Source organism: Anolis sagrei, chromosome 2 (genome assembly GCF_037176765.1).
Source record: "Anolis sagrei isolate rAnoSag1 chromosome 2, rAnoSag1.mat, whole genome shotgun sequence".
Classification (NCBI taxonomy): Eukaryota; Metazoa; Chordata; class Lepidosauria; order Squamata; family Dactyloidae; genus Anolis; species Anolis sagrei.
The window spans coordinates 302,403,875-302,421,326 of record NC_090022.1 but is presented as its reverse complement, the minus strand read 5'-3'; the positions used below and the strand labels follow the sequence as shown (position 1 = coordinate 302,421,326).

At 44.6% G+C, this 17,452-nt stretch overlaps 1 protein-coding gene across 2 annotated transcripts in view; it reads right to left on the bottom strand.

Annotated features, from left to right (window-relative positions):
* The window catches only part of TLN1 (talin 1), a 136,082-nt gene extending 124,214 nt beyond the window's left edge, over positions 1 to 11,868 (bottom strand). For both annotated transcript variants that reach the window (XM_067464710.1, XM_067464711.1), the window contains exon 1: positions 11,781 to 11,868. The gene's annotated coding sequence lies outside the window, so the exon portion shown is untranslated. The remainder of the gene's footprint in view (positions 1 to 11,780) is intronic.
* Positions 11,869 to 17,452: the final 5,584 nt, after the last annotated feature.

Below are 17,452 nucleotides of genomic sequence, written 5' to 3'. Positions count from 1 at the left end.
CTCCTGACGTTTCGCCTGCATCTATGGCAAGCATCCTCAGAGGGAGTGAGGTCTCTTGGAACTAGGAAAAAGGGTTTATATATCAGTCATGCAGGCCACATGACCTTGGAGGTGTCTATGGACAACGCTGGCTCTTTGGCTTAGAAATGGAGATGAGCACCACACCCGAGTCAGACATGATTGGACTTAATGTCAGGGGACTACCTTTACCTTTACCTTATATCTGTGGAATGACCAGGGTGGGGCAAAGGACTCTTGTCTGCTGGAGCTAGCTGTGAATGTTTCAACTGACCACCTTGATTAGCATTTGATGGCCTGGCAGTGCCTGGGGCAATCTTTTGTTGAGAGGTGATTAGATGTCCTTGTTTGTTTCCTCTCTGTTGTTGTGCTGTTGTAAGAGGAAACAAACACGGACATCTAATCACCTCTCAACAAAAGTTTGCTCTAGGCACTGTCAGGCCATTATATGCTAATTAAGGTGGTCAGTTGAAACATTCACACCTACCTCCAGCAGACAAGAGTCCTTTGTCTCATCCTGGTCATTCCACAGATATATAAACCCTTTTTCCTACTTCCAACAGACCTCACTACCTCTGAGGATACTTGGCATAGATGCAGGCAAAACGTCAGGAGAGAATGCCTCTAGACCATGGCCATATCGCCCGAAAAATCCTACAACAACCCAGTGATTCCGGCCATGAAAGCCTTCGACAATACAATGCCTAGCACTCCAAAGACATAGTTTCCAAAACGTGGGCCATTTCGATGGCCCTTCTCTAGACACCTTCCATTTGGTCCTGGATTGTGGTGGCCAGAACTGGACCCAGAGTTGCTATTGCAAGTGAGGCCTGACCAAAGCATGACTGCTGCCCCAATGGCTGCTACAGGTCTACCTGGAAGGTGTACCTTGGCGGCGGCGGCAGAGAGACTAAACAAAAGTCTCAAATGTGACATCGAAATATATATGTTGACATTTCTCTCAACAAAAGATTCTCCCAGGCACTCACAAGCCACACCAAAAAACTGCCAGGCCATCAAATGCTAATCAAGGTGGTCAGGTGAAACATTCACACCTGCCTCCAACAGACAAGAGCCCTTTGTCCCACCCTGGTCATTCCACAGATATATAAACCCAATTTTCCTAGTTCCAACAGACCTCACTACCTCTGAGGATGCTTGCCATAGATGCAGGTGAAATGTCAGGAGAGAATGCCTCTAGAACATGGCCATATAGTCTGAAAATACCTACAACAACCCAGTGATTCCGGCCATGAAAGCCTTCGACAATACTTTGGCTTTTCTGTTGGCTGCGGGGCAGAATGGTGGGGGAGGCAGGTGCCCAAGAGTGGTGCCCACAGGTGAGACCGCTGAGCTTCAGGTAAACAACAGGGCACCAGAGAGGGCAAAGACATCAAAGGGGAGTTGCGCCTTCTCAAGATAGATGGACAGAACGCCATTTCCGCATCCTCTCTGCTGTTCTCGAGATCTGCAGGGCTGCACGCAAAAGCTGAACCCTTGTGCAGAACCTCTTCCTCTTTTCTCACTCTGACAAACACTTTGAGTCACTTTTAGGGGATTTTCCACCATTCTGCAAAGCTCAGAGAGGCCAAAGCCCTTTGGGAAACGTAGTGCAGGGGAAGAAAGAGATACTCAGAGCTTTGGCACAGAAATGCACACATTCCTACAGAAGCCAAACCTTTGCAGAGGAAGTGTGGGGTTTTGCACCAAAAGCCACAACCAGCAGGTAACACCTTTGTGTGTGAGCCTATCCCCAGAAAGAGCCAATGTGGTAAAATGCAAGGCGGCTGGCGAGGCGTTTCTAGGGTGGGAATGGAAAGGTCTTTGGGGTAGCTCTTCCCACCCCACTGAACCACCCCAAAGACCTGTTCATTCGGTTCAAGACCTATTGCAGAGGAGACTCCCCTGGCTCTCCTCACTTGCTTGTTTAGAGTTGTGGGAAGAGACACCCCAATACGCTCACAAAGTAAAGGAAGGAGAGAAGCCTTTCCCATCAAAGCAGTCTTCTTTGTCCTTCTAGATGCAGCCAGGACCAGTTCACCTGCTGCTCACCTGCAGCTCACCTGAGGGAGCCCTCCTGCCCTTCAGTGCCTTCCACAGTTGCTTCAGGAGTCACACCAAGAAAAGGACCTTCTTGCAGCAACACCAGAGGCACTCCAAGGGGCCAGATACTGGACAAAGGACATTTAATCAACTACCAAACTCACACATTTTGTATTTTGTCTGTTTGTTTGCTTGCTTTGTTCTGTTAGAAATCTATATACATGCTCTGTGCATAATGAGTACCTTAAAAACAAAAGAACCAATGAACGAAATCACACCAAATTTGGCAACAAAACGTCTCACAACACAAGGAGTGACCATCACTCAAATAATTATGATTTTGTCATTTGGGAGTTGTAGTTGCTGGGATTTATAGTTCACCTACAATCAAAGAGCATTCTGAACTCCATCAATGATGGAATTGAACCAAACTTGGCACACAGAACTCCCATGACCAACAGAAAATACTGGAAGGGTTTGGTTGGCATTGACCTTGAGTTTGGGAGTTGTAGTTCACCTACATCCAGAGAGCACTGTGGACTCAAACAATGATGGATCTGGACCAAACTTGGCACGAATACTCAACACGCCCAAATATGAACACAGATGGAGTTTGGGGGAAATAGACCTTGACGTTTAGGAGTTGTAGTCACTGGGATTCACAGTTCACCTACAATCAAATAGCATTCTGAACCCCACCGACAAAATTGGGGCAAACTTCCCACACTAAACCCCCATGACCAAAAGAAAATACTGAAGGCAATCCAATCCAACTCCCTTCACCAGGGCAAGAAAACGTAATCAAAGCCCTCCCAACTAAGAGCCATCCAGCCATAGATTAGATAGATAGATAGATAGATAGATAGATAGATAGATATGATTCACACACAGAGAGATATAGTATCATAGATTTGAAAGTGATCCCTAAAGAAGGACAATGATATGTTGTATGTTCCAGGGTGGGCAAACCAGACAATCTCCACATCAACACTGACAAAGAAACAGCAAGGAATACTGTTTACCCACAAGCATAAAGAAATTATATATATTAGAAACCAACACTTTCTCATTATTTTATTTTCCAGATCAACAGACTGGGCCACAGCAACGCATGGCAGGGCACCGCTAGTGTAATATAATCGACTGGTTGCCCTGGCACGTTAAAAAAAAACCAAGAAAAGAGCTTTCTGGCATCTATTTTGAGACTTATGAGTAGACAGCCCTCAGGATCCTCATGAGAGTGACCACGCTGCGATGCCGCAACAGTGTGAAGCAACACAACTTTTTGCAACGGGGACAAACAAGAAGGCACAAGCCACAGGGCCAGCTCTGTGAAGGAATGTATAATTTGTGTGGCAGGAAGAAGATGCAGGTGGCAACGGTCACCCACTTCCGTACCTTTGCACCCTGCTACTGTATTGGGGGTCAAACAGGAACAAGAGAGACCCTCATCCCCAGGACAGGGATAGCCAGCTGACCCTTGACCACATTAGGCAGATCCCTGCTCAAAATGCCTCCACAGCTTCACAAAGCCCCACAAGAGAAGGGCCAAAACTAACAAAATGAAGTTCAACAGGGACAAATGCAAGATACTCCATTTTGGCAGGTAAAACGAAATGCAAAGATACAGAATGGGGGACGATGAGGCCTGGCTGGAGAGCAGTACGTGTGAAAAAGATCTTGGAGTCCTCGTGGACAACAAGTTAAACATGAGCCAACAATGTGATGTGGCGGCAAAAAAAGCCAATGGGATTTTGGCCTGCATCAAGAGGAGCATAGTGTCTAGGTCCAGGGAAGTCATGCTCCCCATGCTCTATTCCGCCTTGGTTAGACCACTTTACCTGGAATATTGTGTCCAATTCTGGGCACCACAATTCAAGAGAGATAGTGACAAGCTGGAATGTGTGCAGAGGAGGGCGACTCAAATGATCCAGGGTCTGGAGAACAAGCCCTATGAGGAGCGGCTTAAGGAGCTGGGCATGTTTAGCCTGAAGAAGGGAAGGCAGAGAGGAGATATGATGAGGGCCATGGATAAATATGTGAGAGGAAGCCACAGGGAGGAGGAGGGAGCAAGCTGGTTTTCTGCTGCCCTGGAGACTAGGAACAATCTCTTCAAACTACAAGAAAGGAGATTCCATCTGAACATGAGGAAGAACTTCCTGACTGTGAGAGCCGTTCAGCAGTGGAACTCTCTGCCCCAGAGGGAGTGTGGTGGAGGCTCCTTCTTTGGAAGCTTTTAAACAGAGGCTGGATGGCCATCTGTCAGGGGTGATTTGAATGCAATATTCCTGCTTCTTGGCAGAATGGGGGTGGACTGGATGATGGCCCAGGAGGTCCCTTCCAACTCTTTGATTCTATGATTCTAAGAGGGGCTTCTGGGAGAGACCCGTACCCTGAGTTGAGGGTCGAGGGGGTGTGGGGAGGGAAAGGACCGGTCAGCTGGCTCCTCCAAGGGACGTGGCAGTGACCCTCCGAATACAGAGCCGGGCTTTCTTTCTTCTGGGGAATCCTGCTCCGAAACAATTCTCCAGCCACCAAAAGGAGAGGGGCCACAAATCCCACATTGCCGCTGGGCATAATGAGTTTGGGCTAGACATCTGCCGAGGTCTCAGGATAATACGAGTTGGATGAGAGTCACTTCCAAGTGTGGGGAGAAGGGGAAGGAAGCCCATGGGACACGCCTGGACCAAAACACACTTATTTATAGCCTTCCCCATCCCTTCTCTCTTTGCGGGACATTCACCCCAGCTAAGAAATGACACTTTCTTCTCACCCCTTGACTTAAAGACTTACAAGCCACTCTAAACACCTTTGCAGAAGCATACGAGAAGCTTGACCTGTCATTAAACATTGAGAAAACCAAAGTGCTGTTCCAGCAGTCACCAGCCATCCCCTCCCCAATGCCAGAAATACAGCTTAATGGTGTAACATTAGAAAATGTGGACCATTTCCGCTCCCTTGGCAGCCACCTCTCCACAAAAGTCAACATTGACACGGAAATACAACACCGCCTGAGCTCTGCAAGTGAAGCATTTTCCTGAATGAAGCAGAGAGTGTTTGAGGACCGGGACATCCATAGGGAGACCAAGGGACTTGTTTATCAAGATATTGTCCTCCCAACCCTGCTCTATGCCTGGGAAACGTGGACTGTCTACAGATGTCACATGTAACTCCTGGAACGATTCCATCAGCGCTGCCTCTGGAAAATCCTGCAAATCTCTTGGGAAGACAGGCGGAGAAACGTCAGCGTGCTGGAAGAAGCAAAGACCACCAGCATTGATGCGATTCTCCGCCATCAGCTCCGCTGGACCGGCCACGTTGTCCTGATGCCCAACCACCGTCTCCCAAAATAGTTGCTCTACTCTGAACTCAAGAACGGAAAATGGAATGTTGGCGGGCAGGAAAAAAATATTGAAAGATGGGCTCAAAGCCAACTCTGGCATAGACACTGAGAACTGGGAAGCCCTGGCCCTTGAGCGCTCCAGCCGGAGGTCAGCTGGGACCAGCAGTGCTGCAGAATTTGAAGAAGCATGAATGGAGGATGAAAGAGAGAAATGTGCCAAGAGAAAGGCGCGTCAAGCCAACCCCGACCGGGACCACTTTCCACCTGGAAACCAATGCCCTCACTGTGGGAGAAGATGCAGATCCACCCCCAGGATACCCCTCGGAGGACCATCATCCTCGGACTATGAGGGATCGCCTAAGTAAAGTAAGTAAGTGACTTAATGTGCATTGATGTTTGGATAGGAGGAGTCAGGAGTCTAAAAATGCTAACTTTGCAACCAGCTGGCCTTTTTGCCCCCTTCTGCCCACCCCCAAGGGCTACATTTTGGTGGGGGGGGGAATGTATGCCTTTAAGGACCATGGGGTTGCCACTCCCATCACCCCTTCCTGCCTTCCTTCCTTCCTTCCTTCCTTCCTTCCTTCCTTCCTTCCTTCATGCAGGGCTGCACCCTCCGGACAGTCATGCGTCACCCGTGTGCGCAACCCGTGGCTCATGGCATCTGCTTCCCCCTCCCCCTCCAAATGGGCCTGATCCTCCTTTTCTTCTCCTCCTCCTCCTCCTCCGTTGCTCAGAGGGAGAATCCAGCAACCAGACTGAAGTGTGGCGCGCAAAGCAGCCGCTGTCGCTGCCAATGAGAAGTAAACAATGACTGCTACCAAATATGGAATTTGCAGGCAGACGGAGCGTTGCAACCCCCCTTCGGTCCATCCTTCCATTCCTCCCTCCCTCTCTCTTTGAGCTCCGGCCAGAGAAGTAAGACCAAGGAAGCCCTGGATGGGAAAAAGTGGGGCCAAAGGGCACACAGGCACTGACCACTGGCAAAAGCCAACATAAGTGGACACAGGGAAGGAAGGGGCCCTTGCTTCAAAATATAATAATCATCATCATCATCATCACCATCATCTATATAAATAAAAATGTAACTTACGTTTGTGGGATTCACAGAACTCAAAAACCACTGGGGGAATTGATACCAAATTTGGACACGATACACCTAACAACCCAATGTATGACCTTCACTCAAAAAAAATGATTTTGTCATTTGGGAGTTGGAGTTGCTGGGATTTATAGTTCACCTACAATCACAGAGCATTCTGAACCCCACCAATGATGGAATTGAACCAAACTTGGCATAAAGTTCTCCCATGACCAACAGAAAATACTGGAGTGGTTTGGTGGGCAGTGTCCTTTGGTTTTGGAGTTGTAGTTCACCTACATCCAGAGATCATTGTGGACTCAAACAATGATGGATCTGGACCAAACTCTACACGGAGATTCAATATGCCCAAATGTGAACACTAGTGGAGTTTGGGGAAAATAGAATCTTGACATTTGGGAGTTGTAGTTGCTGGGATTTATAGTGCACCTACAATCACAGAGCATTCTGAACCCCAACGATAGAATTGGGCCAAACCTCCCACACAGAACCCCCATGTGGGCCACAGCAACGCGTGGCAGGGGACAACTAGTAATAATAATAATAATAATAATAATAATTTCTCTGTAAGTGCCCCACACAAGGCCACAATGTACTAAAGGCAAAGAGCAGATTAGGGTTAGGAGGGTCCCCCAGTGACCATCCATTCTGGCCAGGAAGGCACAATCCGATCCCTCTTGACTGATGGCCACTCGGTCTCTGTTTAATAATAATAATAATAAATAGAACCATACAATCCTAGTATAGGAAGGGAACCCCATATGTCATTCAGTCCAACCCCTTGCCATGCAGGAAAAGCACAATCCGAATTATGCCAACAGATGGCCATCCAGCCTCTGCTTAAGAAGAATAATCATAGAATCAAAGAGTTGGAAGAGACCTCCTGGGCCACCATCCAGTCCAACCCCATTCTGCCAAGAAGCAGGAATATTGCATTCAAAGCACCCCTGACAGATGGCCATCCAGCCTCTGTTTAAAAGCTTGCAAAGAAGGAGCCTCCACCACACTCCGGGACAGAGAGTTCCACTGCTGAACGGCTCTCACAGTCAGTATAATAATAGAATCATAATCCTAGTATTGGAAAGGATCCCCAAAGGTCATCCAGTCCAAACTCCTGCCATGCAAGAAAAGCACAATCCGATACCTTCCAACAGATGACCATCCAGCCTCTGCTTAAGAATAATATAATTATAAATCTAGTGTTGGAAAGGATCCCCAAAGGTCATCCAGTCCAAACCCCTGCCATGCAGAGAAAGCACAATCCGATACCTCCCGACAGATGACCATGCAGCCTCTGATTAAACGCTTGCAGAGAAAGAAACTTTGCATCACATTTTAAAGCAGCACCAGCAGCAGATTCCAAACAGCTGTGATGGTCAGGAAGTACTTCCTAAACGTTTGAGGTGGGATCTCTTTTCCTGCTCTTTGAATCCACAGCTCCATTGTGTCTCCGGAGCAACAAGCGTGGCCTCCTCCTTAATATGTTATTTGTTCCAATATCTAAACAAGGCTGTCATGTCCCTTTCTCTCAGCCTCACATCACTGAGATGAACATGTCCATCTCTTTACGAAGGATTTTGCAGCTTCCATGCTTCTGGACATTAGGGCGGCCCTTCTCTGGACAGCCTCCTCCTTGTCCATCATCATCATCATCATCATCATCATTATTATGTACATTACAATGGATGAAACGAGACACATCACAGAGTTATAATGCATATCATAACGGATGAAGTTCAGAAGTCACAAAACTGGGAATGATGCAAGTCTAATAGACCTGAGAATAGTCATCGTGGCATTGGAAATGCCCTGCAATAAGTCCATAAAAGTCTGTTTTAAAAGACTTGTTGTCTTCTTGGATCAAGGGAAAACCAACTAGCAGCAGCAACATTATTATTTTTTTGTCGTGTCAGGAGTGACCTGAGAAACTTCAAGTCGCTTCTGGTGTGAGAGAATTGGCCGTCTGCAAGGACGTTGCCCAGGGGACTCCCAGATGATTTGATGTTTTTATCATCCTTTATCATCAGCAACATTTTGAAAGAATGGGAGTGCTTTGTATTATTATTATTATTATTATTATTATTATTATTAATACCTCACTTTATCTCCCCAAAGGGATTCAAAGCAGCTTGACATGAAAGCATTAGTAAATAATTTAAAATATAATCTTTTTTTTAATCGTGTTGGGAGCGAATTGAGAGTATACTGTAAGTTGCTTCTGGTGTGAGAGAATTGTCTGTCTGCAAGGACGTTGCCCAGGGGATGTCCAGATATGTTACCATCCCGTGGGGCTGACGGACAAGAGCTCATCCTGTTCCCTGGATTTGAATCGCCAACCTTTCAGCCAGCAGTCCTGTCATCACAAGGGTTTAATGCATCGTGCCACCAAGGGACAATAATAATAATAATAATAATAATAATAATAATAACAATATAAAAACTTTATTTCTATCCCACCCTATCTTCCCAATGGGGAATCAGAGGGGTTCACAACACACAGCAGCAACTATTTATCTGTATTTTAAATTTTATGGTGTATTTTTATGGCATTGAATGGTTGCCTTTTATGTTGTAAGTCACCTCTAGTACCCATGAGGAGATGGGGTGGTGGTATATAAATAAAGTTCAATTGATTGATTGATTGAACCGTTCTGAGTTCCCATTCGGGAGATAAGATGGGATAGAAATAAAATTTTATTATTATTATATTTTAAATTATATACTAATGGTTTCATGTCAAGCTGCTTTGAGTCCCCTTTGGGGAGATAAAGCGGGTTATAAATAATAATAATAATAATAATAATAATAAATGAAAAGTCGACAATGACAGATCCCAAATGTAGACTCTGCAAGGAAGCAGATGAAACAATAGATCCCATCCTCAGATGCTGCAAGAAGATCGCGCAGACAGACTCCAAGCAGAGGCGCAACACCCTTGCTCAGATGATCCATTGGAACTTGTGCCACAAACACCATCTGCCAGCGACAAGAACTGGTGGGATCACAAGCCAGAAAAAGTAACAGAGAATGAACACGTCAAGCTACTCTGGGACTTCCAAATTCAGAGTTTTGGAGCACAAGACTCCTGACCTCATGATCATATTAAAAAATGAAGTATGGATCGTTGATGTTGCAATCCCAGGCGACAGCAAGATTGAAGAGAAGCAACTGGAAAAGCTGTCATGCTACGAGGATTTCAAGATCGAACTGCAAAGACTCTGGCACAAACCAGTCAAGGGGGTCCCAGTGGTGATTGGCACACTGGGTGCAGTGCCTCAAGACCTTGGCCTGCACTTAAACACAATCGGCGCTGAGAAAATCACCACCGGTCAGCTGCAAAAGGCCACCTTACTGGGATCTGCATGCATTATTTGCCAAGACATCACACAGTCCTAGACCCTTGGGAAGTGTCCGATGTGTGATCCAATACAACAACCAGCAGAGTGATCTTGTCTGCTGTGGACTCATCTTGTTGTGTTTCTAATAATAATAATAATAATAATAATAAATGGAAAAGCTGACACGATATGAGGATTTAAAGATTGAACTTTACATGGAGATTTCATCTGAACATGAGGAAGAACTTCCTGACTGTGAGAGCCGTTCAGCAGTGGAACTCTCTGCCCCGGAGTGTGGTGGAGGCTCCTTCTTTGGAAGCTTTGAAACAGAGGCTGGATGGCCATCTGTCAGGGGTGCTTTGAATGCAATATTCCTGTTTCTTGGCAGAATGGGGTTGGACTGGATGGCCCAGGTCTCTTCCAACTCTTGGATTCTATGAACTGCAAAGACTCTGGCACAAGCCAGTCAAGGGGTTCCCAGTGGTGATTGGCACGCTGGGTGCAGTTCCTCAAGACCTTGGCGTGCACTTAAACACAATTGGTGCTGACAAAATTATCACCTGCCAGATGCAAAAGGCCACCTTATTGGGATATGCACACATTATTCGCCGATACATCACACAGTCCTAGACACCTGGGAAGTGTCCGACGTGTGATCCACTACAACAGCCAGCAGAGTGTCTGCTGTGGACTCATCTTGTTGTGTTTCAAATAATAATAATAATAGAAAGTGTCCCAGAACCATGATTTTAATTTTTTTCTAAAGGTCATAAGGCAGCAGATCTTACCTCCTTTGGGAGTTTGTTCCATAATAATATTAATTATTATTATTATTATTATTATTATTATTACTATTATACAAAGTGCCCCCATTCTTTCACGAGTCCCCCTGGGGAGGTAGTGTGGGCTCCAAATAAAGTTTATTACTATTATTATTATTATTATTTGAAACAGAAATTATTATTATTATTATTATTATTATTATAGAAAGTGCCCCCATTCTATTCTTTCATGAGTCCCCCTGGGGAGGTAGGGTGGGCTAGAAAGTTTATTATTATTATTATTTGAAACACAAATTATTATTATTATTATTATTATTATTGTTATTATTATTGTTATTATATGAGTCCCCCTGGGGGGGCTACAAATAAAGTTTTTTAAATTATTATTATTATTATTATTATAAACACAAATTATTATTATTATTATTATTATTATTATTCTAGAAAGTGCCCCCATTCTTTCATGAGTCCCCCTGGGGAGGTAGGGTGGGCTACAAATAAAGATTATTATTATTATTATTATTATTATTATTTGAAACACAAACTATTATTATTATTATTATTTGAAACACAAATTATTATTATTATTATTATTATTATTATACATTCTTTCATAAGTCCACCTGGGGAGGTAGGGTGGGCTAGAAATGAAGATTATTATTATTATTATTATTATTTGAAACAGAAACTATTATTATTATTACTATTATTATTATACATTCTGTCATAAGTCCACCTGGGGAGGTAGGGTGGGCTACAAATAAACTTTATTATTATTATTATTGTTTGAAACACACATTATTATTATTACTATTATTACTGAGTTTATTCCAAAAAGTTTCTGCTAGTTGCTTAAGTGGCTGGGAGGGGGGGGGGGGAGGAAAGGGCTTGAGTCTGTGAGGAATTCTGGGAGTTGTAGTCCCAAACACTTGAAGGGAAGGCCCAAGTGGGCCCAGGCCTGCCTGAAAGCCCCAGCCTGACTTTAGTGACCCCTGAATGGCTCTTTGGACCCCCCAAAGCCCCCCCCCCCTCAGAGAGGGACCCCCGCCCCCTCCTCACCCCAAAGAGAGAGGCACCCCCAACCCCAAAATAGGCCTGAGGACGCCCCCCAAAGCCCCCCTCCCCTCCCCTCCTCCCCTCCCCTCCTCCCTTCCTACCTGGGGACTCTCTCTCTCTCTCTTGAGGCGTCGGCTTTGGCTCTGGCCGAAGGGGCGTGGCCAGCGCAGCCTCTCCCTCAAGCCCCGCCTCCTGGCGCCCCGCCTCCCTCCCTCCCTGCCCCGCGCATGCCCAGAGCCTCCCGCCGCCTCCCTCCCGCCATCTTGGGAGAGGCCCGCCTCCTCGCCGCCATGCTGGGGGGGGCGGCGGGCAGACCACAGCGCCATCTTGTTTGCGGGTGGGGGAAAAGGGGAAGGAAACGGCCGCCCCCTAGAGGGACTTTTGGGGTACTGCAACATGTATTTATTTAGCAACAGCTTTTAAAGGGGAAAAAAAAGAGGAAAAGGAAAAAGGAAAATATTATTATGATTAAATATTGTATTTGTTATATCATATTATTAATTTATTATTTTCTTACATTACATTATTATAATTATTAAATATTTATGTTATCTATATATATATATATATATATATATTAGGGCTGGGCGGTTTCGTTCGTTAATTTCGTAATTCGTTATTAATTCATATTTAAATTAGCTTACGATCCGATATTGAGCCATGCAGGAGTAATTAAAAATCGAAACGATTTTTTCAATTTGTTTCGTAATTGTTTCATAATAGTTTCGAAATTGTTTTGAAATTGTTTCGTAATTATTTTCGCATTTTTCAGCATATTTTTAGCATATTTGGAGGGGTTTTTTTTGCATATTGCGCAATTGCGTCCGCCATTAACTAATCAATCTGAAATTTACGAAATTTCATAAATTTCGAATTTTTTTAAAGAAAAATTTCGGAATTCTTTTAAAAATCGAAACGCAAAAAAACCCTAAAAACGAAACGAGTTTAGAAACAAATTTTTCCGTTGTTACCCAGCCTTAATATATATATATGATCTGGCCACAGTGGTCCACGCTCTTGTTACATCCCCCCCCCCCCCGAATAGACTACTGCAATACACTCTACATGGGGTTGCCATTGAAGACTGTTCGGAAACTTCAACTGGTCCAGCGAGCGGCAGCCAGATTGCTCACCAAAGCGACATACAGGGAGCACACCACCCCCCTGCTGTGTCAGCTCCACTCACAAAATTTTTTCATGCCATCATGTCATCACGGCGCCTCCATGATGACATGATGGCAACAGTTTTGGCACTGCAATGGCTCCCAAAGTGACCCATTTAAGGTGGAATCGGGTGTCAAACAGGGATGATGTGTTATTGCCCCAACTTTATTCTCCATCTTCATTGCTATAATACTTCACCTTGTTGATGGGAAGCTTCCCACCCGAGTGGAAATCATCTCTCAGACAGATGGCAAGCTATTCAACCTCAGCAGACTGAAAGCCAAAACCAAGGTTACAACAACATCTGCTATAGAACTCCAGTATGCTGATGACAACGTCGTCTGTGCGCATTCAGAAGAAGACCTACAAGCCACTCTAAACACCTTCGCAGAAACTTATAAGAAGCTCGGCCTGTCACTGAACATCGAGAAAACCAAAGTGCTCTTCAATCAGTCACCAGCCATCCCCTCCCCAATGCCAGAGATACAGATTAATGGTGTAACATTAGAAAATGTGGACCATTTCCGCTCCCTTGGCAGCCACCTCTCCACCAAAGTCAACATCGACGCCTAAATACAACACCGCCTGAGCTCTGCGAGTGCAGCATTTTCCCGAATTAAGCAGAAAGTGTTTGAGGACCGGGACATCCGTAGGGAGACCAAGGGGCTTGTCTATAAAACTATTGTCCTCCCAACCCTGCTATATGCCTGCGAAAGGTGGACAGTCTACAGATGTCAACATTGACACTAAAATGCAACACCACCTGAGCTCTGCGAGTGCAGCATTTTTCCGAGTGAAGCAGAGAGTGTTTGGGGACTTGGATATACATAGGGATACCAAGGGGCTTGTTTATAAAGCTACTGTGCTCCCAACCCTGCTCTATGCCTGCGAAACGTGGACTGTCTACAGGCGTCACATGCAACTCCTGGAACGATTCCATCAGTGCTGCCTCCGGAAAATCCTGCAAATCTCTTGGGAAGACAGGCAGACAAATGTCGTGCTGGAAGAAGCAAAGACCACCAGCATTGATGCGATGATCCTCCGCCATCAGCTCCGCTGGACTGGCCACGTTGTCTGGATGCCCGACCACCATCTCCCAAAGCAGTTGCTCTATTCCGAACTCAAGAACGGAAAACGGAATGTTGGAGGGCAGGAAAAGAGATTGAAAGATGGGCTCAAAGCCAACCTTAAAAACTCTGGCATAGACACATAGAACTGGGAAGCCCTGGCCTTTGAGAGCTCCAGCTGGAGGTCAGCTGTGACTAGCAGTGCTGCAGAATTTGAAGAGGCACGAATGGAGGGCGGAAGGGAGAAATGTGCCAAGAGGAAGGCACGTCAAGCCAACCCTGACCGGGACCGCCTTCCACCCGGAAACCAATGGCCTCACTGCGGGAGATGATGCAGGTCAAGAATAGGGCTCCACAGCCACCTACAGACTCACAAGAGTTCTGATCCTGGAAGACTATCTTACTCGGCCAACGAGGGATCGCCTAAGTAAGTAAGTAAGTAATACATCTCTAAAGCAGTCCAGGGCTAACATGCACTCGGCCAAAGGTCCTGCCGAGTTTCCTAATCTTTTCTCGGCTATTTCCCAATGCATCCCAATGTCATCCCTTTGCGCTGTTTTGCAGTAATGCAAAGCCATTAAAATAATGATATGACCTCTAGTAGGACTTTTGAAACGGACTGTCTTAAGAGACAGTCCTGGCACCCAGGGTGACAGTAGTGGGCTCTGGAGGATCTTCTGAAGATCTGCTATATCTGTTGTGCATTGGCACATCTTTGTACCTGAGGTCAACGAACCCAGAACTCTGACTTGCAGCAGAGAGTTCCACAGTTCTCTATCGTCTGCTTGGGCCAACTTCTATGGAACGTGGCCACAGCAGCAGCTACAATCAAGAAACCTTCTTTTTGCTTCACTTTCTTCCCCTTCCTAACATTGTATCAAATACCCCAATAAAGTACTTACTTACTTAGGCGATCCCTCGTTGGACGAGTAAGATGGTCTTCCATTCTGGATTTCCTTGTGGGTCCGTATGTGGCTGTGGAGCCCTATTCTTGCTCTGCATCTTCTTCCGTAGTGAAGGCATTGGTTTCCAGGTGGAAGGCGGTCCCGGTCGGGGTTGGCTTGACGCGCCTTTTTCCTCCTGGCACGTTTCTCTCTTTCACCCTCCATTCGTGCCTCCTCAAATTCTGCAGCACTGCTGGTCACAGCTGTCCTCCAGTTGGAGCGCTCAAGGGCCAGGGCTTCCCAGTTCTCAGTGTCTAAGCCAGAGTTTTTGAGGTTGGCTTTGAGCCCATCTTTCAATCTCTTTTCCTGCCCACCAACATTCCGTTTTCCGTTCTTGAGTTCGGAGTAGAGCAACTGCTTTGGGAGACGGTGGTCAGGCATCCGGACAACGTGGCCGGCCCAGCGGAGTTGATGGCAGAAGACCATCGTTTCAGTGCTGGTGGTCTTTGCTTCTTCCAGCACACTGACGTTTGTCCGCTTGTCTTCCCAAGACATTTGCAGGATTTTCCGGAGGCAGCGCTGATGGAATCGTTCCAGGAATTGCATGTGACGTCTGTAGACAGTCCACGTTTCGCAGGCATAGAGCAGGGTTGGGAAGACAATGGCTTTATAGACAAGCACCTTGGTCTCCCTACGGATGTCCCGGTCCTCAAACACTCTCTGCTTCATTCGGGAAAATGCTGCACTCGCAGAGCTCAGGCAGTGTTGTATTTCGGTGTCAATGTTGACTTTGGTGAAGAGGTGGCTGCCAAGGTAGCGGAAATGGTCAACATTTTCTAATGTTACACCATTAAGCTGTATCTCTGGCATTGGAGAGAGGTTGGCTGGCGACTGCTGGAAAAGCACCTTGGTTTTCTCAATGTTCAGTGACAGGCTGAGAAAACCCAATAAAGTATCACTTAATAGTAAATTTTTCTCTTCCTAGTATTACTTTGTGTCTTTTACTGCCTCCAAACTTTTCTTTGCATGATCTTTTGCTCTCCCGGCCTGCCTGGGATACGATTTTAGCGTCCTGGGGAGGGTGGAACTGCGTCTCTCTGAACCGCGGATACAGAATCCCACTGGGCTTTATTATTTATTAATAAATTATTTTTATTATTATTAAATTATTTATTAATTATTTATAAATAAAAAAATTATTTTCGTTAATAATATTATTTTATTTTTATTAAACATTTTATCAAACTTAACAGTTATTTTTAAAAGCTATTTTCATTAAAATTATTGCCTATTATTAAATTATTTTATTAATTATTTATTGATAAAATAATTTTATTTTTATTTTAATTTTTTATTAAAATTATTTTAATTAACGCTATTATTTATTTATCAATAAATAATTTATTGTTATTATTAATTTATTTTATTAATTATTTATTGATAAAATAATTTAATTTTTATTTTAAAATTTTATTAAAATTATTTTAATTAACGCTATTGTTTATTTATCAATAAATAATTTATAATTATTATTAAATTATTTTATTAATTATTTATTGATAAAATAATTTAATTTTTATTTTAAAATTTTATTAAAATTATTTTAATTAACACTATTATTTATTTATTAATATATAATTTATTATTATTACTAAATTATTTTATAAATTATTTATTAATAAAATACTTTAATTTTTATTTTAAAATTTTATTAAAATTATTTTAACACTATTATTTATTTATTAATATATAATTTAATATTATTATTAAATTATTTTATTAATTATTTATTAATAAAATACTTTTATTTTTATTTTATTAAAATTAATTTTATTGAAATTATTTACTTATTAATAATAAGTAATAATTTACTTATTATTGTTATTAATAATAATTATTATTATTACTAAAAACAATTAAAAACACTCAAATGCAGGATTGGGATGATTTCATTGACTCTTCTCTGCAGCATTCGAGATTGAGATTCGCACAATGAATGGCAGCCGCGCGGCCCAATGAGATTCCGGCTTGAGCCGGGCCTGTCCAATCCGCGCGGGGGGAAAGGCGGGGCTAACTCTGTCTCTCTCTGTTTCTCTCTTTGTGGGCGGTGCCACAGGGGGGAATTCCCCAAGGCTCTAAGTGTCAGCCGCGTGGCCCAATAAAACACCGCCTTGAGCAGGGCCGGACCAATCAGCGCGTGAGAAGGGCGGGGCTTTCTCTTCGGTCTCTCTCTCTCTTTGTGGGCAGTGCCACAGGGGAAATGTCCCAAGGCACTGAGCGGCAGCCGCGTAGCCCAATGAGACTCCGGCTTGAACCGGCCCTATCCAATCGGCGCGCTGGGGAGGCGGGACCTTCTCTTTCTGCCTCTCTTTGTGGGCGGTGACACGAAGATAAATTTCCTTAGGCACTGAGCGGCAGCCGAATAGCCCAATGAGACTCCGGCTTGAACTCGGCCTGTCCAATCGACGCGCGGGGAAGGCGGGACCTTCTCTTTCTGTCTCTATTTGTGGGCGGTGCCACAGGGGGGAATTTCCTCAGGCGTTGAGAGGCACCCGCACAGACCAATGAGACTCCGGCTTGAACTGGGCCTGTCCAATCGGCACGCGGTGAAGGCGGGACCTTCTCTTTCAGTCTCTATTTGTGGGCGATACCACGAAG